At 40.7% G+C, this 26107-nt stretch overlaps 1 long non-coding RNA gene across 1 annotated transcript; it reads right to left on the bottom strand.

Annotated features, from left to right (window-relative positions):
- Nucleotides 1-12341: 12341 nt before the first annotated feature.
- LOC122782211 lies at nt 12342-14847 on the bottom strand. Its single transcript, XR_006361894.1, has 2 exons — nt 14772-14847; nt 12342-12727 (listed from the first exon to the last, which is right to left on the bottom strand). It is a non-coding gene; the product is annotated as an uncharacterized LOC122782211 (long non-coding RNA).
- Nucleotides 14848-26107: the final 11260 nt, after the last annotated feature.

A 26107-nucleotide genomic window follows, 5' to 3' on the forward strand; every position in this document is an offset into this window, starting at 1 on the left:
TACTAAGGCTTCCAGTGCTTTGGTCTTTGTTCAACTCACATGCTTCAGGAGACAAAGTCAAGTGCAGTGGAGCGACAGCGTAATATGACATAGCTGAAGATCAGGCTTGGTTGTCAATCCTGGCTTGTCTCGGGGGTTATATGTCTCAGTCATGAAGCAATGATGGAAGTAATTCTGTGTGTCATTTCTGACAATCAGCATTCTCATCAAACTATCCCTTTTTAATCCTCCAACATTTAAACACATGTCATGATTAAATGGAGTGAAATAGTTTTGAGTGTAAAATATTTGTGGATGTAAACCACAAACTAGGACCTTCACTGCTTAAGTGGTATCGACTGGGTATGAGACTCCCTTTGTATCACATAATATTGAAAATGTGTTTTCATGCTGTATCAATGTTTAGGCCCTAACTAGTATCAGTATCAGTGTCAGTGAAGTATCAGTGTCAGGCATGCTGCATGCCTATTGCAGCATGCAAGTGATTGGCTGTTGCGAGGCATGCAGTATAAGTTACGAACAGAGAGGGAGAAGTGGAAGACATGGCTTAACACATTAAATGAATGAAGGTTTGTGGAGAAAATCTAAAGTGCATGAAATAAATTCAACAGCAAAAAACTGTGTTTGAGTGCAAGAAGACAACTGAGTCAGCTAAAATTAAAGGAATTTTCAAAGTCCAGATATCGATACTGATACCTTATCAAACATTTTATCAATACCACGCCCTACTCTTATCTGTCAGGTACTTTGTCTTAAACAGTTGCATAAACTATTTCTCAAATTTTAGAATGCTGTTAATATATTTAACACTCAAAACACCAAGAGAACATTTTCTTCCTGCATACCATCATCTTTCTTTTTAACAAGACAATTAAGACTCTTTCAAACATCAGTCACTGTAGACTTCATTGGCATTCATTTCTTCAGGGTAGTACAGCAGCCTCCCAGAGGGGCTGCTAAATCAACCTTAAGACCTAAGAGTAGTGCTTTAACCCCTCGACTACCTCTCCTCAACTCCTCCCCCTCTCAAAGCTTGTCCTTTAGACATTTACTAATAAACAACAGGTCAGCACCTGCGATGGCAGGTGATTTATTTGACCCTGAACAGCCACGGCGAGTGCACAGAGGGGAGGGCAGCGGACTGGGGGCTGAGGAGGGGAAGATCCTCAGTAGAAAACCAGTTCCACCGCCCCCGGAGGCATGGAAGTCAACGCCCCCACTGTAAAGCACTTACCGCTTGCTTCGTTCTGCTTTTCATCTGACTGTTTTCTTTATTTCCCCTGTAAAAGACAGCAAAACTGTTCTCGTTTATCACCATGTGCTCATAAAAAGCCTGAAGGATAAAATTATCACTTGTGCGCCTAGCGAGGGGGTGTCAGGGTTTGTCCCCAGTGTGTGACATCACAGAGCCTGACCACATTGTCCAACTAGTTCCCAAATCACTATATCCCACCCCAGTCTCCTCCCTGACGGGCCAGTCACACAGGGCCACCAAGTTATGGACCAATGATGAAGTATTAAGCATGTTTCCCCTGCATCTGTCCAATGGATTGAACTGATCAGACAAGGTACAGTGCAGGATGTTGTCCAAGGACCTAACTAGAGCAGAATTATTGAGTAACAGGAAATTAAAAAATTCCTGCAATGCCGATCCACCACTCAGAGCAATTCTTTTGCAATCTGGGCTGCCCTTTCTTTGAACTCTAGCCGTTGGGGGTTCATGTTATATGTTCCCGCGTGCCAAAATATCCCCAAATTAAACAAAGACAGAGGAAAAACAAAGTTATTGTACCTTTTCTCACAATATTGTTATTGTTTTGTGCGTCATACTATCTCTGATTCTGCAACTATTGGAGGTTTCCTCCTGTTGAAAGGGATTTTTTTCTTCTCCACTTTTTGCCAAGTCCATGCTCATTGCTGGAGCTATTTGGTTGTTTTTATGCATAATATTGAGGAAAAATGTTTGCCTTGTTGCAACACATGTTGTGATTAGATTCACTCTAAATGAAATTGAATGTCAGTTTAGTACAATTTCACCACTTGCAGATTATTCTAGACAATAACATGGCTCCCAACATTTAAATGCAGATAAGTTTCATAACTGTGAGTGACTGCTAGTGTAAGTCTAGGTTGTCTGGTTCATCCATCTGGAGTATTTACTTAGTTCCTTTTGCCAAATGCAGATAACCCTCAAGCTGTTAATTCCCTGCATAATACACGGGATAAAGGCCTAAATGTTCCACTGTTTCAAATCTCCCTCTGAATAATTGCACTGAAATATTATTCAAAATTTATGCTTCTTAGAGAATGATCCTTTTCCAGGAATTACAAAGGAACCAGCATCTTACACGTCAGGCCTTCATCAGCCCTTCGTCTTACCATGTGGGTGTTTTCCTTCTGAATGTGGAAAGCATAAGCGTATTTCCCCCAAACCACATTGTCTCATATTAAAGTAATCACTTGCAAACATGCAACTAGTTCATAGCTGGGCAAAGACTCAAAATCTCAACCATAAAAGACAGTGCAGACAGTCAACCATATAATTCAAGTAAATTCATTTTACGTGAACAGGTGGAAAATTATTACACCACGTAGTGACCTCTGAGTTGGTTTTATGTGGGCATTATTATGACTTATGTGAACACATTACACAACCACCAATAAGTTATAGTAGACAGTGTCTGTAAAAGTGTAAGCAGGTGTGAATGAAGGGTGAACAGAAGTATCAAACGGTGACCACAGGCCCACCCAAATCTTTCAGACTCAGTAACATTGACCATAAACCTGTATGTAAAATATTAACCAACAGAGGAAAAATTACAGGTGCATTACTGGAGATGTTAGGAGCATATGGAAACTGTTAATGCAGCACCACTAATGTGGCCTAGCTGGCTGCTTTCATTAGTAGGATGACTGGGGCACAGGGTGATGGAGGACATCCAGGCCTATTTGTTCAAAACCTTAGTGCACCTAAACACAACATGAGGATTCACTTCCTTCTCTGAGTCACTCCTCCAAAGAGAAGAAAAATCTTGCTGGGATCACGTCCACGCTCCATCAGTCCTCTGTTACCTCATTTTAACCCTGAACAGATTGCGGTTATGAAGTGTTAGCAAGTATAGTTCATTTGTTTTAACCATCCTGGGCCACGAGATGGGTGGGGTTTACTCAACTGGAACAATCCAGACACACACAAGTGTTTGATTCACAGTTCTTTCCTGCAAGATGTGTCAAAACATTATGGTATTACTTTGTTAATGTTTAATCTCCCTGACCTCAGGACAAGGCAGAAGTCATCAAGGAGATTAAACAATGACTGTAGACAGAAGTCTGGCGCAGTCGTGTTTTTAATTTTAAGCCACTGACAGCACCACAACTAAGAACGCTGTGGGATTGTGCGTGTTGTTGCTGCCTCTTCATTAATTGTTCTTTTTTCTCTGGTGGATACATTTGGAAACAGCAGAATCAGCTCAAGTAGATGAAGTTCATTTTTGCTGTGTATGCCCTGTTTATTTGTGGCAGAAAAATAAAATGTAAAACATATACATTTATTGACTTAAATGAACTGTTATGTGGCCTATTTACATCAGCAGCATAGGTAAAGTAAACATTGGCATCTATGTAGATCAGGGTTTCTGGTACACGATGAATGTAAATTCAAAATTAACTCTCCTCTTTGTTCTTTTCCTGTCTCTTCTAACCTCTGAGCAAAATGTCAGGCTGTCATTGCTCCACTACATAGTCAGCAGCTGGTTTCTAACTTTGTGTGACTACTTTGTAAGTGATGCATGGATTTTTTTCACTGAAAAAAAATCTCCCTGCTGAGTGAATCAAAACATAAAAACCAAACCAAAACAATGAGCCACAGGTAGCTTAAAAACTTGTCAAAAATTAAGGAGAAATGTAGAGACAAGTAATAATTCTCTGTGGGATAATAACTCTGAGCAACAGCCTGGTCTGGTCTGAAACACTGGAAGCACTCTGCCTCTGAAGCATTTAATATGCTACTTTGCACTTAATTCCACGAATATATGGCTGTGTTTGGCGCTGCCATGTACATTACATCAGGCTTGACTTGATTCTGCTCCATTCACACAATCACAAGGATTAATTGTCAAAGAAAATCTCCTGTACATGAGCATGAAGAGTGAACTCCTGCACTGAAAGATTGGTTGTATGTGCATTATGGCAATAATGCAGTTATTTTCTTCTCTGTCACAAATGTGACGACTCGAGTGGAGTATGAGTTGTGTTTGAAAAGTGGTAAACCTGCTGAGGCTCTTTAATTTCCCCCCCTCTTCACCAGCATGAGGGATGGTTCAAAGGGGTGACTCTCTGACAGGGCATGTGATCGCTCCTCCGTCCTTTATCTGCCTCCCCACATTAGCACGTAAATGAGGATGCACTTTGGGTTTTGGGAGCTGAAGCGTGCTCAGTGTAAACAGGAGTTGTACTGTTATCATTACTGGACAGATTTCTGACATCCTAGCACCTCCGTTTCATTAACATTCAAAAGGGTTGGGATTTTGACACTGCCTATGTTTATACAGATTTTTGAATACTTTGCAGTGGGGGATTGTGCACAAAAAAGTGTATGCATGGTTGCGGTGTTGTATTAAGTCATTTACATATTGGCAACCTGAACATTGTGGTACAAAAAGATGATTTTGTGTTTAAAGCTGCAGTGAATATTTTGTGGTATTCTTTTTTTGTTAATGTTATTATTCTGCCTCTGTTTGGGCTTTGTAAACAGAAACAATGTAATGATGTGTGTAATATTTGTACACGACATCCTTCACCTGATGAGCTCTACCAAGCAATACTATCAGACCTGACTGAGGGAGCATTTGTGTGTATACAGTAGCAGCATGAGAGCAGGCGGGTTCAAGAGTGTTGTGAGCAGTAGAATTCACTTCCATAACATTTTGTGCATGCTTCTTTATCTTTGCGGTCATCACGTTTTGCTTGCACAATGTTGCTGTTGCCTCAGTCCATCTGAAACAAAACACACAAGAATGTCGCCAGGCACCATGAGGTTTGACCGTCTCTATTTTCAGAAACATAGAGTCGTGTGGATCTGATAGACTTCATCAACATTGTGTCAACTTATTTGACAATATTTTGAATGCAATGGACTTTAAGTTACGCCCTACAGCTTTAAGTGCTTCACTGTATCGCAACTCAAGAGAGAATAGCGCAACTCTCAAGACAATTTGGTTGATCACAAAGAAAAAGCTGTTGGTATGAAATGGATCCAACATGCAATTAGCTACAGTGCTATATTTCAATGTGGTTTGCATATCGATGTTGATGTGTATGCTGGAGTGTGTTCTCAGGCCTACAGTGGGGTGACTGCAGGGTCCTGAAACTCTATTGTGATTCGAGCAGAGCTTATCGCATGGGAGAGAACTGGCAGCCTCTTAAAAGGTATTATATGTGCTCTCCTTCTCCTTCTCTCTGTCTGACAGGAGCCCTCGGGATGAAAGGGAAAAGCAGTGGAAAAAGAGACATCGGTTCCCGACATGGGGAAGTCTTTGTTTCTATTCTCTGCATCCCGAGTCTCTCCAGGAATCCTAATTTCCACCATTCACCTACCTATCGGCAGATAAAAGCTGGTTGAAGGGGGGGATTTCCTCAATTGAGACAGCTTGTAACCAGTCTGTGTGAGGGGGGAGCAGCACAAAGCTCTGGAGTGAGAGGAGGTTGGAGCACAGATTTCAAATCATTTTGAATTCGAACACACTGGCCAGTGAGTTGTTCTGAACAACTTTTTCACAGAGGCTGATCTCAGACCTGGCTAGGAATCTTTGAGCGCTTGGAGGAGAGTGACACACGACATGAGAATCTCCACGAGTCCTCAATGTTCCCAGGAAACGAAAGCGGAGATGTTGATATTGCTTGTGAGAGGCTGAGCATGCCTCCACTTTGTTTTGCATCATGTTGGTTTCTTGAAACCACTCTCATTAAGGCTGTTTTGTTCTTCTTATTTTGAGGTGAAGTAGGTTGGGGGAGGGGGGGTTGCTTAGATGGTGTTGTACAAATTCTGAGAATGCCAGGCTTGGCAGCTGACATCCTTAATGTGGCTGCTTGGCATTAGAATGAGGGAGGGTGAAGTCCATGCCAGTCTCATGGGAGTGGGAGGTGTTAACTTCTAATGGCTCTCTCTGCCACAGCCCTGACATCTGCAGGGCTCCCACCAAAAAGAGTGAGGCCTTTTTGAAAAATTAATGGAGTTGAATGCATCTCACAGCAAGGAGAGGGCTGGATTAATCAGCACATTAAGGGCTAGCTCCGGATTGGAAATAATTATTGGAGCTGACAAGGTGCAGAGGTGCCACTGCCAGCTCCTTTCAGGAATTTTTTTTTAAAGCAGTTTAAAAAGCCTTCAGATGTTGGCATTATCTTGCGTGACCAAATTAGGAGCAAATGAGAAAAGTTTATCTGGCATTTTGGAGTATTGAAAGAGCTTAGGCTTTATAAATTATACAGTGTGTGTTTGCATTTGTGTTCCTGCATGTGTGTGTGTGTGTGTGGAATAAGAGTGCAAATGCATTTCCTGCATGTGGGGGGGAAGGGATGCAGGCAACGAGAATTATAGGTAAATCCTTTTTCACAAAAAAGAAGAAAAAACATAGGTTTCAGATTAAAAGTGGGAGGTTTGGTTTTCTTTTAGAGGGACTGCACAAAACTTTAACAGGGATTAATATAAATGGGTGCTTGAAACTATCATTCTGTGTGTACGCAAAGTGGATGTCTTAACACCCTGAAAGAGCCAGACGGTAAACTGATTACTGTTGACCACCCATGAAAAGCATGAAGAAGGGTGGAAGAGAAATGATTTAATAAGCGCCATGTTTTTCTGCCTTTCAGAAATAATCCGCTATAATTTTTTTCCTGGGGAAGTGATTGGGCTCACGTTACACTCGTCATTAATATTCTTCACTTTGCAGACATTTTGCCAGATAATGGCCGCCTCCTTCCAGGCATAATCTAGGTGATGCATGCTAAATCAAAGATATCTCTGTCAAAATAAATACAAATAAAATTACGTTTTTATCAGATTTCCGCAAGATTGTCTTCACCTGGAATGCATGAGGACTTTCTACTGAACAATAGTTATTGCAAGTGAGCAAATTCAAAACTTCAGTAAGGCAAACGGACATTTCCTTCTTATTTTATGTGTTCTTTCTTTTTAAACAATATTAGGAAACAGATCAGCGATCTGCACTTTTCTTTGGGCTGTTGTGCATAACACACATATGGCTCAACCCTGAAAGCAAACACGAAATGATGAAATGGATTAATAGTAAAAATTTTTACATCTTCATGGTGATATGAAGACAACACCTTTGAAGGGAGGCGGTCCACAACATCAAAAGAAACTCTGTGAGGAATGCCAAATGTTTGGCTGGCTGACTCTTTGATCTTTAAAGCCCCTCGATCAGATATGTAACCTTGGATAGAGATCTCCATTATGGCTGTTATTCTCTTTTAACTGCAGTGGCTCTCCAGGTAATGACAACACACTAGGTAACAAATTGTAGGCCTGAGTGGCAGCAATCATCTTTACAATCTCTGTTCCGCTACAGTGAAAGAGTCACAAACGTCAGGCAGGAGTAGAAACTGGAATGAGTGTTTACTTCATTCAGTATCGATGTAGCTCAGTCGTCTCACACGCCGCCACTGTTCCTCAGCGATGTAATTACACAAAGCATGACTAAAGTCAAACCCTGGAAAGCAGGTGGATTTGCAGATGCAATCAGGGTTGCGATATATTCAATGCAAGGGATGCAAATTTGATTTAACTACTTCCAGGGGTGATGTATGGAAAATGATATTACTGAAAATGCACGTAAATTGAAAAAATAAATAGGAAGGAGATCATCATAATTACCTTGAAATTACACTCATATTCCATGGTACCGATATCAGAGATTGACATAGGTTAGAGATTTCAGTTGTTTATCCACCAGTAGAGTTGTGATTGCCATAGATAGAATATTACAGTTTGTGTTTTCTTAGACCGTGTCAGTGAAATTGTATTTTGGTGGTAAATGTTCCTACTGGAGGTGTGAAATACATACCACAGATTTGTTTAACATTGGATACTATACATTTCCTACATACATGTTTGTGTTGTGTATGCAGTAGCCTCTGGGTGTCATGCTTAAGCTTTTACATTTGTGAAATCCAACAGGATATTTACCTAAATGCTTACATGAAAGTCTAATTTCTCCAAATGCATGTGTGTATGATTGTATTTCTGAGACCTCACCTCAGCTCCGTTGCCTCAGGGGCCAAGACCGGAGCAGGATTGCTGTGCTCTGTAACACTGAAACCACTGAAACTAAACTGCCTTGGATTCGCCTCTTGTCTCTTTATCACGGTTCTTATTAAGAATTACAGTGGACATTTTAAAGTGCTTTTGTATTTCTACATGCTATTTGAAAGCAACTGGACCTGCTTGGGGTTCTTGAAGATGTTCCACCTCTCATTCAAAAGGAGGAAGTCTTTTTAGGATGCAGTCAGAAATGCGTTGAGCTGAACCTTTACAGATGTGCTTTCATAAAGATAGAGTCAGAACCTAGATGCATTCAGGGTTTTTTGTTTTGTTTGTTTGTTTGGTGCGGATTACAACTGAGAAACATTAAATCAAATTAAATTTGATCGTTCTTGGACCTTTTTTTTATTTTTTGTAATGGATTATAGAGCTACAAGAGTTCTGTGTCTATAAGAGAAACAGGTAACCAGTAGACCAAATCAGTTCTGTGTTCACCCATCCCCTGCTGAGCAGTTAGACACGATCAACCAGTAATATCCAAGGGTGAAGGTCCAGTTTGTAAAATGTAAGTGAAATTATTTTATTATAACAGCAACAACAATAATAATAATAATAATAATGATAATGATAATAATAATAACAACAATAATAACAATAATATTTTAAAGTCTACTGTCGCCTGATTGTATTAATTGTTGTTTTTCATTATCTTTGAATGAGCCTCTTATATTTATATCAGGAGCTAGTTCTGCTGAGGCCGCCACTTTGGATCACCATGTTTTTACAATAGCAAGCAATGGACAAACAACAGCAGGCTAAGGTGCTGCTGCAACATGCAACTTAACCTATAAATCTTGGTACTCTGTACCTTTAAATAAATTAAATTAACCAAAAAGATGTGCATTTTACTGTGCTGTATCTGCTGATATGCTGCAGGAAATTGTTAAAACATCTTACCTGTCTTTACCTATCATTAAAAAAGATAAAAAAAATAAAAAATGCATGTGTATATGCATGCAAACCATCTGTTCTCTTCTCGTAATAGCCTGCAATTAAAGTTTCTTCGGGCTGTCAAAGAAGACTGCAGCAGGGTCAAGGGTCCTAAACTGGCACCATGGGTGCTGCAAGGGTGCTGATGGTACAGTATAGTGGCAAAGCAGAGCTGTTATAAAGGGCAGCTGCCACCGATTTAATGAGGGAGCAGTGGATGTGGCCCCCCCCACTGCAGCTCATCGCCACTTAATGGCACCACTAATCCCTGCAGAGACGGTGCTGTACACACAATTGGTCTGCCCTCCATGTGGCGAAATATTCCAGCAACACTTTCTCACACCCAACATCACCAGTTAGCTGTTCACAGTCATTATGATATGGTGCCTCTTTCAAAAACACTGGCAAATGAAAGGGGTGAGCTGGCGATTACAAATGAGGTGCGCCGTGACATGGTCTATTGATTGTTATTTCCACTCAACACTGCTACTCCATCCAGTTTGTAACTTAAGATGTGGCTCACTGGTGTTAAAATTTACCTATTATTTTTTCCACTGAGATTTTCCTCTGGATGACTACTACAGAGTAATGAGTCTTCCTGCCTCCACTGTGGTAGTGTTAAGGGTGTAGACAGAGCCATTACTAAGCTTTGGTCATGTTCAAATGGTCTTGGTTTTCTTTAAAACATCGTAATTGGCCTTGAGTGTGAAATGTGATCTGTGAGCTGCTGGTTCACTTGTTTTTCACAACACTATATCATTATAAAATGGATAGTTCCTGACTTATTAGCTTTTCCAGGAATCCTGCCTCGCAGGCATTTTCGCTCGCATTTATTCAACACAAGCCTCAATCTGCCGCTAACACCGGCAATGTGCACATACATACACTTATCGGCCATCATTATAAAGCACACATGACTTCTAATAGAGCGGCACCTGGTGTGGTCTTCTGCTGCTGTAGTCCACCGCCTTCAAGGCTCTGTGTGTTCAGAGATTGCATCTGTGTTTATTTGAGTTACTTGGTTATATTTTTGAATTAGTCTGGACGTTCTCCTCTGACCGCTGGCATCAATAAGGCATTTTCGGAATGGGGAAGACAGGTGATTAAAGTGACTTTGAATGGTGCATGGTTGTTGGTGACATTCAGACTCACTTAAATCTCCTTTCCGTATTCTGATGCTCAGTTTGAACTTCAGCAGGTCCTCTTGACCATGTCTACATACGGAAATTCATTGAGTTGGTGCCATGTGATTGGCTGATTATATATGTGTGTCGGTAAGCAGTTAAATATGAATGTGTATCTGTTAGTTCACTCATTGTAGTGGTTTTGCTTTGTTCATAAATGGCACGAGCAATTGCCCTGTCAACATTTAAACATTTAAAGATTGTCATGAGAAAAGCTGAGAGAAAAAGGTTGAATTTGTTCTCCTGTTCACCACGCATACGTACAGTATACACTAACATATACATACAATCCGTATCACACTCAAAGTCTTGCACAGCCCTGGCGAACATATGAAAATTGAATTTCAAGTGAAAATCAAAAGCATGAAAATCCAAACCACACTCCACAAAAAAACATTCCCCATATGAGATTTCATGGTCGTGAAGAGCTAGAACATCACAGATCCCGAAAGGTAATGTGTCTAGCAGCAATGTCAAAGCAAACCTGTTTCACTTGTAAAACATCTCAATATGTTAACATGAGTGCACAATTAATGCTACCCATTTAAAATATACACATGTAGAACAAAATCAGTTTCATTCCCAGCTGGGAGCTCACCTTGTTTTCTGGAGGGGAGATGCTTATTCCCCTTGTCTGGGTAATAATTTGCAGATTTGCTGTCTCACAGTATACACTCGTTCTTTGACTTAAGTTGATACTTTAGTCTCAGTGGGACTCCAGGGCAGTGGAAACGAAATCTTTATGATTCTCTGCCTCCATATGTTTTTGTTTATGAGCGGCAATGTCTGCCAGGGAATTCAGCTGTCATGTCGGGACAAAGGGGGCAGTTGTGAAGATATGCCCGTATACATGTGATGCTGCCCACCTGCCAAACACACATAGAGTACATGAGCTCTCCATCTACCTATCTATCTATCTACATAACACACACACACACACAATCCCTCTGATACAGATGTGCTGTGCATGCGGCATGCTAAGTCTGATCTGCCATGAAGCACCTTTCAATACACTCAAAGAGACAAAGTAAAGGTTATGTATAAAAGAATGATCAAATAGTTAAATGCATTTATTAAAGAATAAAAAATACAACAAATATAGTAGAAACAATATTTCTATTGTGTTTAAAATTATGATTCATTGACTTTATTTCTACTATCTATTAACAAGATGATCTCTCTCATACCTCATTAAATCATTGTTCTAACTTTGACACAATTAGCAGTTTTGTTATGTTTATCATCATGTCTGTTTTTTTGTGGTGTAAAGACAGCGGGGTTATAAGTAAAATGACAGCCCTGATGAAACCTGGGTCACTTTTAGACATGAACGCTGGATAAATGTCTGGGGGTCTGGTATTTGGGTCTGGACTTTCTGAAGAATTTGCCACTGACATATGTCAAATGTAGCAGGATGTTGTCTGGGTGAGATGCGTTCATGAAAGCAGGATATTTCAAAAGGTCCAGACGAGGGGGTGGCATCTGGCCTGCACATTCACTTGCTATGGATCATGGAAACATGGAGTTTCTCCTGCTGTGCTCTCACATGAGCTAGTGTTAGGGTTAGTCATTAGGACATTGTGCGGAGATTTGACAGGAGAATCTCCAGAGTGACTTCTGTGGACATTTACGTTCACACATACCATCCCTCTAGTCTGAAAACAGTTAACCTCAGGAGATGGTGCTTCATATTAATCTAAGAATAAATGATGGAATTCAATCATTCACACTCTAAACCAAAAGAGGCATTCATTTTGTTTCATTTTCTAGAAGTAATGTGTTAACATCGACTTCGTTGTGATAGAGGAATTGGCTCACAAAAAATATGGAACAATATTACATTATGTCTTGAAATTAGTTCTCATCCCGAAAATATGCAATTAATCTGCATTTGGAAAAGATTTATTGTTAAGGAGACAAATCAGTGTAAACTTTATCCCGTAGCAATGAGGCCACATGATGAGCCACCATTGGAAACAGAAATAGAGTGAAGCTCTTGCCGTTGCTGCTGTTGTTGCTGCTGCTGCCCCATCATCTTTGACAAATGGTGCAGTGATAGAAAGGCCTCTTTGAGTGAGTTGTAACTTTCAGCAGCCCCTCACAGGTGTGGGTGATCTTTCATCCTTCCAGCCCTCCTCCTCCTCCGCCTCGACGTCCTATCTCTGGCCTCCATCAAAAATGAACGTGATGCCTCAGGTTCAGATTAACTCCACTTTGACAGACCAAAGGCCTCCCCTCCTCCTGCCCCTTTCCACCTCAACTCACACATCTCCTACAACAGGGGAAATTAGGGCTTGTTTAGCAGATCTTACAGCACCACTAAACACCGCCCTAGATAGGTCACTGATTGCTTGGCTCAATCCATAGTGCTCCGCCACCACCTCCACTCCCCTGAGCTTATCTTTGCCGTTGGCCAAAAGCAGCTTCTCTGCTCTGAACCCACCTCCCCTCACACACACACACACAGAATCCTCCCTCCGGCTTGTCCAGAGAAAATATATAGCTAACTTATTGTGAACAGTCTCAGCGGGGTCAGTCGATAATATCTGATCAGACTGTTGCCGTGTCACAATGTTTGCTTTGCGGTTTTCCAGAAAAATAACACACACAAAGTTAATGTTTCTTTTAATTGTGGATTGAAGCAGATGGTTTATGACAAACTGTAAGAGCTCCTTTACTGGTTATTATCCTCAGTTCATCTCAGGCAGGCTTCAGTGGTTACCTGGAATGAGCTCACTGTGGTCAGACAATAGTTACTATATGGAATAGACATGACTTTGTGAAAAACTGTTAATTTTTAAAAATGAAACCCCACAAGGTGTGTATTATTTTAAAAATCTTTCTAAGTAGTACTCTTGCAGCAATTATGGATGTGGCAAAGTGCTTAAACGCCTGTGGTTGGCTGAGCCCTATCATTTGTCTCTCTTGTCAGTTTCCTGTTTTCTTGAGCAACTCCCCTGACCTGGCTGGCAGACCCGCCTGCCCTGAAGAGCACTTTCCCTTTTCCTTATTCTACATTGGGCTGGCAGGGAAGAAGGGAGGGAGGGAGGCAGAGGTGAAGGAGGGGGTCTAACTTAATCTGACCCACTGCTCAGGTCAGTGAGCTGCTTACCGGGTCTATCCAAACATAGGGGCTTGTTTTGCTAAAGCTGTGGAAAGAAGAAGTGCCCTCTTAAATCAATGCTTTACTTAGAGCTGTGCACATGCAAGGTTGTTATGCGTGAAACCACAGGAGGCAGAGTTGGCACACAACCAGCAGTGTGCTCCTCACCATGCAAGCTGAGGGGGGAAAAAAGAAATCTGTACATGGCCAAAAACCTTTCAACATTACAGGCTGTATTGTTGCATTTTTAAAGTGCAATAATTTCCCCCACAATTGTTATGGTGCACTAAAACGCAGCAGCATTTTCCTCTTGGCCTAACACAGTGTGTGCTCTTCCTATGACAAAAGGGAATTGCTCTCTAAAATGCATCCAGCTGTGTGTACTTATCCTTTTCTCGAGACATATTTTCACCAAAAAAAGTCCAACCCTGATCTAATCATGATGCTGCAGAGAGAGACCTGACCGTGCAGCTCACCATATGTGTTTGTTGTGCACAGACTGGAGCAGTTTTGACTTTTTACTCTGCTGATATTCAGGTATCATATGATCTAAAGAGGAATGTCAAGATCGTCCAGATTTATTGTTCCTGTTTGACTGAGCGTTTGCAAAGAGGAAGAGAGAAAATATTGCTTGAGGAGTCATCTTTGAAGTAGCTGTCAGCAGGGCAGGGCACTAAAGTGCCTCGTTACAGAGACGGCCAGATACAATGCATACTGCAGAGGTGAATTGTCACTGAGATTGATTTTTTATGAGCACCCAAAGGCACTTTCTTGCCAACAGACTCAATGTTCTTTGCTTTTAGCGAGGTGAGGCATTGTGAACTCATCACATCTGACACTGGCAAGAAAAGAATTCGCATTATCTTGCCTCTGCTCTGCATTTATAACTCTGACACCTGGTGTGCGCTCCATTCCCAAAGTATTGTATGCAAATGAGGTGCAGTAAATTTGGAATCAGGTTATATGGCACTTCTGACAAACATAACCAGTGGTAAAAGGCTCTTGTTGTGACTGTAAACAAAGGCTCTAATTCACCATAATGGCTCTATGGGTCCAGTGCACTGGGAGATGCAATGGCCAGTCTCAGTGGCTTAATTATCTTTCTAATTTGTATTAGCACTGGCTATCCTCTCAGGGATAATTATGTATCTTGTGTGTGAGCGAGCTTAATGAGGTTAACTCAAGTCTTTACATGGTATAAGAGTTCACTCACCTTATAGGAGAAATGAAAAGCCTCATTGCTGCTGATTGTATTCTTTTTCTCCTATATGTGCATAAAGTCTTGTGAATCCCAGTGGAGTGCAGAGGTAAAAATTAACTTATTGTCAGTGGTCACAGGAGGCGGGGACTCAGTTAGGATGGTCAGTTAACTACACCGGCTAAACCTGGTCCATGCTGATCTGTTTAAAGTTAAAATCAGAGACTGTTCCTACTGGATCAGTAAAACCTCTGTTCCCCTGACTATGGTGACATTTTGAGAAATCTCAGCACTTGTATCGGCCTCAAAAATCACTGAGCCCCAAAGTGAATCAGGTTAGCAGGTACTGATGAGGTTGATAAGAGCTTTAGTTTGCCATTTGTGTCTCAATATCATCTAAATTCTCTAAAGTCCTGTGATTGTGTCGGTTAATACTTGACACACAGCTCAACCATCAGCACAAAAAAAATACACATTTTCTCTTATGACTAAGTGTAATCCACAGCTAAAGAGTGCTCATTTATTTGCTACACCCCTCCCATTTTTGCTTGCTCAGTACTTAGCTGTTTTTACTGCAGCTTAGGAAGGGAAACCATCTTATCTTTGACTGGGGGGATTTATTAGTGCGAAAAAAGATAATTGCTATTCATAGGCCACTGGGGGCTGATTTACAACCACTAATATTTAGGATTCCTAGAGCCGTTTTTCTGCTTTTTTTATCTCCAGTCCTGCCTGCAGTGCAGAGGGTAGAGAGGTCATGATGGACGAGGGGGGATGGGCGGGGTGATGCCTCCACTCAGAGCAATTTGGCTGAAGACTAATGTGTGAGGAAGTAGCCGACATGAAAAGGTCTCATCGACGTAGGTCTGCCTGGAGCTGACAAACACCTGTTCTACTTAACCTGTAATGAGTCTGCAACTCAGATCTCTCTTGTCAATTTTTATCTGTTTGCACCGTCCAAAGAAACCAAAAGTGGTGATGAAGTGGAACAATCTGCAAATTTGCATTAAAACCTGTTTGTTATGTGTATATGAAAACATATTTGTTACGAAGATGTCACAAGTTGAAAAAAGTCCTCCTCATTTACAAATTTTCCCTCTGGGTTTTACTCACAAAATGGCTGTGAACGTTAGTTCTGTTGATTATATTACCTGAAACACAGGTGGTATTATTTTTTTTTTCTTTCAGTTTGGGAAAGGTTGGTTGCAGGTGAAACAGGAAATGAAGAGTTTTGGGCTTGTCTGTCCACGTTGATCCTTCAGCTAACCGGGAGGCAGCGGGAGGCTTCAGCCTGAGCACTCAGATGTGAGGTCATAGGTTCAAAGCCCAGGTGTTGTGCCTCGCAGCGGGACACTTCCCAGTCTAAACAGTGTAAATGGTTTCAGAGAATGTAGAGGTTAACCTGAGATCAAAGGGAGACACCTTGGAGGAGAATCACTGTACTGTATCTGTGAAGGACATCAGTTTGTAAACACTCTCATCTGTTCTTTTCTGGTACGCATGCATGACTATCAGGTGTCCTCATTTTAGGATTTATTTTATGATCACACCAGCTATACATTTACATTTGTCCCAGATCAGTGCAAATCCACATGTGCACACTTCTCACCATTGTTTTACATTTTTCTTTTTGGATTAGCAACTGTGGTGCAGGGTTAGGTAAATTTTTGTTGATTTTTGTTGTTGGTGATCTTATTATTTTTGTACTGAGGGTACGTTTGTGTATACATCAGCAAAGCAGGAGCAGGCAGAGCTAAGAAGCTTTTATCCCGTCAAACTGCTGAACGAGCAGGTTTTCTGAGCGGTAGGATTCACTTGTTAAAGTTTTTGTGCACGCATCATTGTGTTTATAGTCAAACTCTAACCTGTTTGTAGCCATCTCACTTTACTAGCACATTGTTGTGCAGTGAGGGAATATCACCAACTGAGAAATAGGGATGCACAATATCATTGGCACAATATTGGAAGATATTGGCTTTAAAATATATTATCGGATATCGGTAAACACACCAAGATCTACTGATATTACTAATGACTACAACAGTAAGTTAAATTAGCTGCCACCTCCATGACTTCTGTGCCGACATCTTCTACAATTGTTTTTTTTTAATGTTTATTTATTTTAATCAATAAGGAAAATGTATATCTACATCTGCTGCGATATGAGTACAAAAAATCTGTCTATTTTACAGAGAAGTGTATCAATGGAAACGTATGATATTGGCAAAAATTCTAATATCGTGCATACCTACTGAGAAACACAGAGGGTTGTGTGGAACTGATAGGCTTAATCATTATTGTGAACTCATTTGACAATGGTAATGGTCATTTGTTAAAATTATGTCAAACGTTCCACACTACAGTTTTAAGACAATATTATTATATGATTTTTCCATTTGCTGTCAGACCATCATTAGATGTAAATTGTGATTTTTTTTTTTCCCATAGCAGGTAAAATAAAGCAAGCACAGCCGGAGAACCGCGCAGCTCCTTCTTTCCTTTTGATTCTCATTTCATTGATTTAATTTCTCATTCTTAAGAGATGTCACTTTGTCTGAAAATTTATTCATCCTGCATATGCAACTCTTAATAAAGCTAATCTTTTGCTCGAGCAGAAATCTCATGGCGGGATAATCTGAGATAAATATAGTTAATTGAGGCCAGGTGAACTTTCTTTATCAGCAGCCCAGTCAACCAATCTGGAGTAAATGAGATAATTAGAACGGAGATGTCTTCACCGGGAACAGAGCGTGGTCCTGTCCCACAGCCATTTCCCTCGAATTATATCTGATTTCACAACACATCAGAAATATATAGGGAACTAGTAGGCTAACAAATGCAGTAATGTTTCTATACAGACACATGGAAACAATAATCAAGGCAGACAATTTTTTATGTCCCTTGTGTCTTTCTCAAACGATGCTGCGTTACTTTTAATTGCAGCAAACATGATGAACCTCCTCTGTGAAAGAAAACTGATCTGAATCAAGTGAAAAGCAAACACCGTTCTCGCTCTCCCTTTCATTTACTGCTCTCTTTGGCCATACGTGCAGTCTGTGCTCCGCTGAGCCTGACCGCCATTAACACATCCGAGGAACCATGTCCTAATTACTCATTCAGCCTGACAGAATCTCCTTAATTACAAACTTCATTAGCCTGCAGGACTTTGTTTTTCTCCAGAAAAGGAGGGAGCAGGGGACAGCTCGGGCCAAGGTGCAGTGGATGCGAGGCGTAGGTGCTTTAGCACCTTATTCCTCCATGCATTTCTTCTTCTGTTTTTTCAAAGGAGATGTTAAGACCTCAGTCAGAGATCTAATTAGATTCATGGTGAGAATCAGACACCTTTTAACTAGCCTCTGGAGTCCCCCTAAAAGGACATTGAGATCCAGTGTAAGAGAGGCACTGAGAATTAAATGGACCTACAGTGCCTTTCATGTGTGAAGTGGTCTGATTTGCCATGCCCTCACTTTCAAATACAAAATAACCCGCAGCTCTTACACACCCTGCTAGCTGCTACTCTTACATCCTGCGTAAAACACATAGGACAGCCCACAGGAGACCATGTCCACTGACTTATGCCATAATTGGACCTGAAAAGACACATATTGCCATTACCGTGTTTATATATTCTACTGTTGCACCTGTTTCTCCTCACTGCTGTTTAATTGTCGAGAATCACGTCAGCCACATAGATCATCTCACGTGACGTGACTCAACAGTCAATCATTTCCGCACATTACGTGCATTCGCAGCGCAGACGTTCACACGACCTGCAATTATATCGTGGCTGCCACTGCAGCTGTATAGTAACCATTTCACCTTAAGCTTGCATAAGCCCAAGAAGTTATGCTTGTTATTAATTATAAGCTCTCAGAAAGTCCACTTGAAATCGTTAGACAGCGTTAGCTTCCCTCTCCTTCAATGGCTAAGCTCTGCAACGTGCGGGAAGAACATTATGTTGGTGAATGATTAGCATGTATAATTGCGATTTCTTTCTCTGCAGAGGTGCTAAGGTGTTCATTGGCACGTAATGGATGTCACAACCTGAATTACTATGACCAATCATTGACACCATCTGTCAAGACAGTGCTTCACCTCTCTGAGCAGTGGTACAGAAACGCTGCTTTTATGCACAGAACAAACAACCAAACACCTTTTTTCTGCCCTGTCGACATACAGGAACTGCAAGACGTCTGTAAATGTGTTTCTCTTCCGCCTGTTTAAGACAATCTTAAAAAAACATCATAAAAGTCTTTGCACTTGAGGAAGGTGGAAAAGTTGGTGCAATAAAAGAGAATACCATTTCAGCATAAAAAGAATGTGGTTTAGAACTCGCACAACTTCATTTATACCAGTAATCAACAGGTATTCAGTATCATGTCAACAGACACTTTTTGTATCTACTGTTCTCAACCATTTTCCCCTCTAATTAGATGATCCTGACACACATTTACAGATGTATGTGCAGGATCCCCACTAATAGACTGTTGATTGCCAACTATAGGGTAGTTGACTATCATCAGATCAGCGACTAATTGTCATCTAACATACAGTTTGATGTTGACTTGACAATTAACATATTGTCAACAGATAATCAACTAAGAATGTGTCATAGTTGTGATCATCATCAGTCATGTCAGTCATCATCTACCGCTTTATCCTCCACCAGAGGGTCGCGGGGGGTGCTGTGCCAATCTCAGCTACATCGGGCGATAGGCGGGGTACACCCTGGACAGTTCGCCAGTCCATCGCAGGGCCACACACACAACTAGAGACAAACAACCATTCACTCTCACACTCACTCCTACGGTCAATTTAGAGTGTCCAATTTACCTAATCCCCACATTGCATGTTTTTGGACTGTGGGAGGAAGCCGGAGAACCCGGAGAGAACCCACGCACACACGGGGAGAACATGCAAACTCCATGCAGAAAGGCCCTTGTTCCAACCGGGGCTCGAACCCGGGTCTTCTCGCTGCAAGGAGAGAGTGCTAACCACTACACCACCATGTGGCCCCTAGTTGTGATCATATTTTGTTAAATTATGCAAAAATAGTATTTATAGTCAACGGGCACTTTTATACAGGGTTTGGGTTAGAGACGTCAGTTTATAGTGGCAGTTAGTTAATTGTATGTCACTTATCGGTTGAATACGTGTCAAGTGGTTACTAATAGAGATTCAGCTGAGCTGATTTTTCTTTTTTTTTTAGTTGAATGCATGACAATTTGGTTAAACAATTGTAATGCACTGTCATAGAAACCAGCTTGTATTTAGATGTCACTCACTGTATTTTCCACTGAAACACATTCATCACTAGTATTAACCCTTAGTGCTCACTTTGCATGGATCTGTGCCGCAGGTGCACCCTTGGTAAATTGGAAATAATACAAGTCCTATATGGACATCTGGGGGTTCTGTGTTTATAGGTCACATAATTAGGCTTTAAAAAAATTGTTTTTTTATCTTCTTATGTGTTGTGCAGAAGTCACAAAATAAAACCTTTTCAATACAATTTTTACATTGTATATATACTGTACATTTAAACATAGTAATGGGGAAAAAGCAGCCCTGTTCTAAGTGTTGATGTTCTCTTACCTTTTCAGCTTATGAAAATGTATTATATATATGTATATATATTTTTGATCCAACTTATGCTTCATCTCAGCTGCAGTTTTAGTCCTCAGTCTCATGAAACAAAACTACTTTTTTAGTAGTTTTTTCCCAGCAAAAGAATAAACAGATATTACACAGAAACCCACTAGCCATACTATATGTATACAGAAATACTGGAGGCACACGCACACACACACAACCCCCCACAGAAATGATTGTTTGCGCATGTTAGTCATGTTAAAACCAACACCAAGTGTCTGTTGAGCAGCAGGAATGAGGGTATTATGACAGCACTGACCAAGGAATTGGCACGGTTTTGCACTGGTGCCACAAATAACTTTGGTGTTACGTGAAAAGCTAATGAGAGCTGGCATAAGCGTTTTTGGTCGGGATTCACAGAGATGCCACATGAAGCAGTGCAGCAGGTTTCATGAAGCCCTTGCTGGTGTGCTGTGGGTGTTGACTGTTGTAGAGTTTGGCGTCATTGAGAAATTAGTCGAGGGAAATATTCTCCGCCCCAAAATTAGAGAAAAAAAGTACTTAAACCCTGTGTAAACTGTTATTTTTTTAACTCGGTAAGCTCACATACTTTTCCATTTCATCATTTGTTTGAGTGTCATAGTCTTTAACTGCGATTAGGAATTGTTATTATCTTTAAACCTATTGGTCCTCTGTGGATTGTTGTTATTGTTTTATAATCATATTAAATTGTATATAGTTATAAATAGATAACATCAAAACAGCCCCACATGGTGAATTTTTTACAAGGGTGTGTTGTAAGAATGTATTTGGCTTTGTAACACTTTCCATTACAGTACAGTGACAACATAACAACATGAAAATGTTTGTCATAAATGTAAAATCCATCCTCATTAATGACTCACATTGTCCATTGTTATACGACCAAGCCATTTCTTGTTTATTACTATAAAAATAAGATGGCATGACCATCGTATTGTCAAAAATAATTACTATACTATTTCCATATTGTTAATGAAGTAATGAAGTGTTACCTTTTTATTTCCCTATTTATTTGATTCATTTTAAAGGCCAACTCCTACAGCAAAGAGCTTAGACTTATAAATGAGGTCTGTACTTGTTTTTGTAAACACTTTTATTAATTAAATAATAAACAAAAAGCTGGTGTTAATTTGCAAACTTTTTTTTTTTTAAACAAGCTCTATTAACGATTGGTTTGTATTGCGTTATTTAACAAATGAAACAGTAATAAGGATAAGGTTATAATGAGGTTATTAGATCAGTATTTTTTACTTGTGAAGTTGTTTTCTTTTTTTAGTTCCGTTTTGCAACACTAATTTATTCTCATGAAAAAATAACTAAATTTACTTTTTTGAAATGTGCCCTAGTTCAGTTTACACTCACGCTGAAAATGATCTTAAGTTAAAAAAGCAATGGACCATCCATTACCCAAGTGCACACAGACAGCTGTCCAAAAAGTCCACCACTAGTATTTTATACCGCCTCACGTTCCAGACACTAAGCACTCAACTGCTGTCAGACACAGCCAATGGAAACTTGATATTTCATGTTTTTTGGGGGCAGATTTTTCTCCCTCCCAGCCACCAAGAGGGGGAGACATAGCAAAGTTCAGTGGCGAGCAGAGAAAGGACAGAAGAGCAGGTGCCCACAATTTCACCTGTCTGCTCAAAAACAAGCACACCAACACACCACCAGCTATATTCCATTTCAGCTCTAATTGTAGCCACATTTTGCAGCACAGAGATGAAACCGGAGAAGATAAGTGGACCAAGACCCCAGTTTTAGAGCTGATTTCATGGGAAGACACAGAGAGTAGAGTTGGTATGGCTTTAACACAAGAGCATTGCAGCTTTAGCAAATAAAAGCAGGAGTGTATAAAAAACCTGTGCTATTATTTTGAAAAGTACCCTCTGGTTGTGCCACGGCTCCGGCCTGCAAGCTCACAGACCTGCTGGTGGTTGTGGGAGGGGACACAAAATAGTTCAGCAGGCACATGTGATATATTTAGTGAGGCCATTGTTTGTTTTATTTAGGGAACGAATTGAGGATTTTCCAAACTGCAGGGCCCCTGAGGTATTTTATCAGGTGTACAGTCCGCCATATGTTACACATTAGTGAGCTGAGCATATTGCTGGTTGCAGATACAACCTATAACATGTTTGCAGTTTAAAACTTCAGAGGACAAGGGTTGAAAATGTGCTCACTTCATAGCTGGTGGGCAAGTGGGAAACACTTATATGCAAATGAAACTGCATTACATTGCAGGCCAACTTCCCCCTATCATCAAGGAAAATGGACGTTTGGACTTTATGGCTTTTCAGCAGATTGTGAAGAATATTAATGACTGCAAATAGATATTTACTGCACAGGCCGCTGGAAATAATAAGAGGAAAAACAGCTATTAAAGGTAGTGAAACTTTCTGTGGCTTCCCTAAACTGAGCTGTGTCTGTGCAGTGTGTGGTTGGAGCACGGAGCAGGCCAAGTTCAGGCAGATGCTGGAGGTGTCTGTGGACTGTGTGCAGGGCATTATGGGAGCCAGGCCAACAAGAAGCCTGACACACAAGGAGAAAGAGGAGTCTGTCTGCATGTGCAGGCTGACAGAAAAAAAAGTTTGCTGTTTCTGATATTTCACAGTATGAAATGGCTGTTTGTCACATGTGGCTGTGTGACATTTGTTGTCTGTGTGTTGTCTGACCTCAGTGGATGTGTGCAGTGGCTGAAACTGTGCATGGGTGTGTCACAGCAGCGTGTAATGTGGCCCTCAGCTTTGTTCATCTATTAACAATCACATGTCGGGTGCCAGGCTCACAAAGTGTGTGTCAACGAGCCATAAATTCATCTGTTGTGATGGATAGTTTTTCAGTAAGTTTATTTTCTGTTTTTCTGTGCTGTCTGGTCCCCTCGACTCATCATGTGTTTTTTAGGTTTTTAGTGAGGATGACGATGAAGGAGTGAAGGCAAGGACAAAGGGGGTGTGTGCTGGGGGAGAAGAAAGAAACCAAAAACCCTTCTGCTGCTGCTGTTTCCCATCTTCCTCATGTCACTTGTGTGACTGTAATTGTGCCTTTATGTGAACAATAAAATAACTGATCATAAAAAAAAATCTGTTATGATGGAGAATAAAAACATTTAAAGTAAAAAAAAAAAAAAGAGAGAAAAGAAAATGGGACACTTAGCAGAGTGGAAAGACAGCAAAAATAAATAATTGTCTCCAGATGTAACTTTACTTTTTTTGACATTTTATATTAATAACATCACTGTGGTGTGTTTTTTTTATAATCTATATATATACAATATATAGATTAGATTATATTGTCTAGAACAATTCTGTTAAGAGATAAATCTTAAACGGTGTGTGTTATTAAATACAGCAGACCCGTGTGTTTATGTGTATGTGTGAACGTAATTGAAAAAACTAAATTTGAAAAACGATTCAGATGCATAACAACACAAAGAACACGTAATTTGTTATTTTCGCGCCTGCGCACTTGTGTTTGCGCAATTTGCGGGTCACAGCAAATTGTAAATTGCTGCATTTATGGCACAAAAATGATCAGAGAAGCACATCATGGCCACAAACGCTCCTCCCTTCGTTATTAATAATAAAGAAAGAAACAAAATCCCGGAGCTCGGATGTTTAATTTATTATTTTGTAAGCCATTTGAGGGCTGATTGTATGGTAATTGCTCATTAGTCTTGTATATTTATCGCTGCACCTTATGTCAAGGCCGAGGGAATTGTGTGGACTCCATTCTCCCGTTTCAGGGATCAGTTTCAGGTGAAACGGGACAGATCAAGTTAGTGCGGCGTGGCGCGGCTGATGGCAGCGGCCTTACAGGTGCCACCGCCTCCTCCTCACCTCAGCTCAGCAGCCTGATGAGAACATGTTCTGGTGCAGTAACACCAGCAGCGTGTTGACAAACTCTCCAAAGCCATGTCCTTTCAGGAGCCACTTCTCCCGATCAATTATTGACTCCCGGCGCTAATGCGCGTCCTGTTCCCTCCCTCATCCACTATTCACATTAGTGCTGTCAGCGGACGTAATTATAGCTACTAATTGCAGATTAGAGGTTTTGGGTCAGTGGGGTCACTTGATAGGACCGACTACTCTGTTCAATGACGGATAATCATTTCACGTTGCAGGCTAAATGTTTAATGCGGGTGGGGGCTCCATCAGGTCCAGAACTGGGCCGGTTCTGCTGGATGAAGGAGCAGCTTCAGTTTAGATAAGCGGGTCAACAAAGGTCCCACAGCCACGGCCTTATACGCACAGCACGAGCGTGGAACTGGAAGAACGTGTGGTGTATGTATATAGTAGGCCTGCACACACACACACACGCTCTGTTTGAATTCTGTCCAAACCAATTAAATTCACTTGAATTTCGTCTTAAATTGCGCTTGTTCGCTCTTTAATAGGATGTGACCAAAACGGCACGCTGAATATTTAAGACGCAAAATAATAGGAGATCTGTGCTTACATACACGCAGTGTGAGGTTTTTCTCGATCATTTAAATACGACCCAATTTAGCCCGTAAACTGCATTCTGTTTAACAATTAAAAGAAAGAAAAATCAGAATAAATATTTACAATAATCTGGGATATAAAGAGGCTGGGATTTTAAGTGGTATAATTATTAAGACTATTTTATCTAACTGTTAAATTCGCATGTTTTTTATTGTTTAAACAGAGTTGCAACCATTTTTTGAGGAGAAAAGAAAGACGGATATTTGCAGGTTAAAATCTAAGGCGTTTGAATTTATCAAGCGGTTCCAGACTCTAATGAGAAGCTTCACGTCCTCTGTGTCCATACAGGCGCACACAGGGTGGGGTGGGGTTGGGGGAGAGAGAGAGAATGCGCCAAATTTGTTTGCGGCGGATCAAGGCTCACCGCCTCCACTGCACTTTCTTTATCTTAATTCCAACTTGAAAAGATATAATTATCTAGTTTGAACAGGACTGCTATCAAATCCTTCTTTATAGGCAGGGAAGGGAAAGGCTCGAGTGGATTGTGAAGCTCTGAGCCGCTCGGTGTTGCCCGAGATAGGAGTAATGAAGTTGTGGAGTCCGGAGATACAAAGGGCATTAACCTCATTAGCATGAAACCTTTTCTTCTAACTATTGTGGGACCCTTTCAGTCCTCTAATCCCCCCTATTTCAAAGCTGGGTTTGTAATAAAGCTTTTAGGTTTTTTTTTTTTTGGTTGTTTTTTTTTCAAAGCTAATGGTATTCTCTAAAGATTTTATTGCTGTTATAATCTATGGGTTGATTAAGAACTCCCTATATGCCACCCGTCAACCAGAGCAATAGAAAAAACAGCCATTTTTTAGTTTATGAAACAAAAAAACGTGCACCTTGCAACAGAAAACACCAGTATAAATCATAATCCAGTATAAATTTGTCTGATTTAAAACTGAGCTGCATACTTCTATTGTTTTGCTCTTGAATTGTTTGTTTGTGCGTAAATATGGAAAAATTTCCTGCTTTAGCCTCAAGGCTTCTGTAAAGAAGTCCTGTATAATGATCCCGTTCAGTCCCGAGCAGCAGCAGCCTGCAGCATGATGGAGCCTACAAGACAAGATTTTAAACAAAGATCCTATTTTGCGGCACACTGCAACCTTCCCTTATCGCGTCGCGAGGGCCAGTCAGATTGTACTAAATTATGTCCAACCAAGCCCCATTGGATCCGTGGATTAAGAGATTAAAGTGGACCACTGGGCAATGCACTCCCTTTCCCCC

The sequence above is a fragment of the Solea senegalensis genome, linkage group LG15 (assembly GCF_019176455.1).
Source record: "Solea senegalensis isolate Sse05_10M linkage group LG15, IFAPA_SoseM_1, whole genome shotgun sequence".
Taxonomy (NCBI): Eukaryota; Metazoa; Chordata; class Actinopteri; order Pleuronectiformes; family Soleidae; genus Solea; species Solea senegalensis.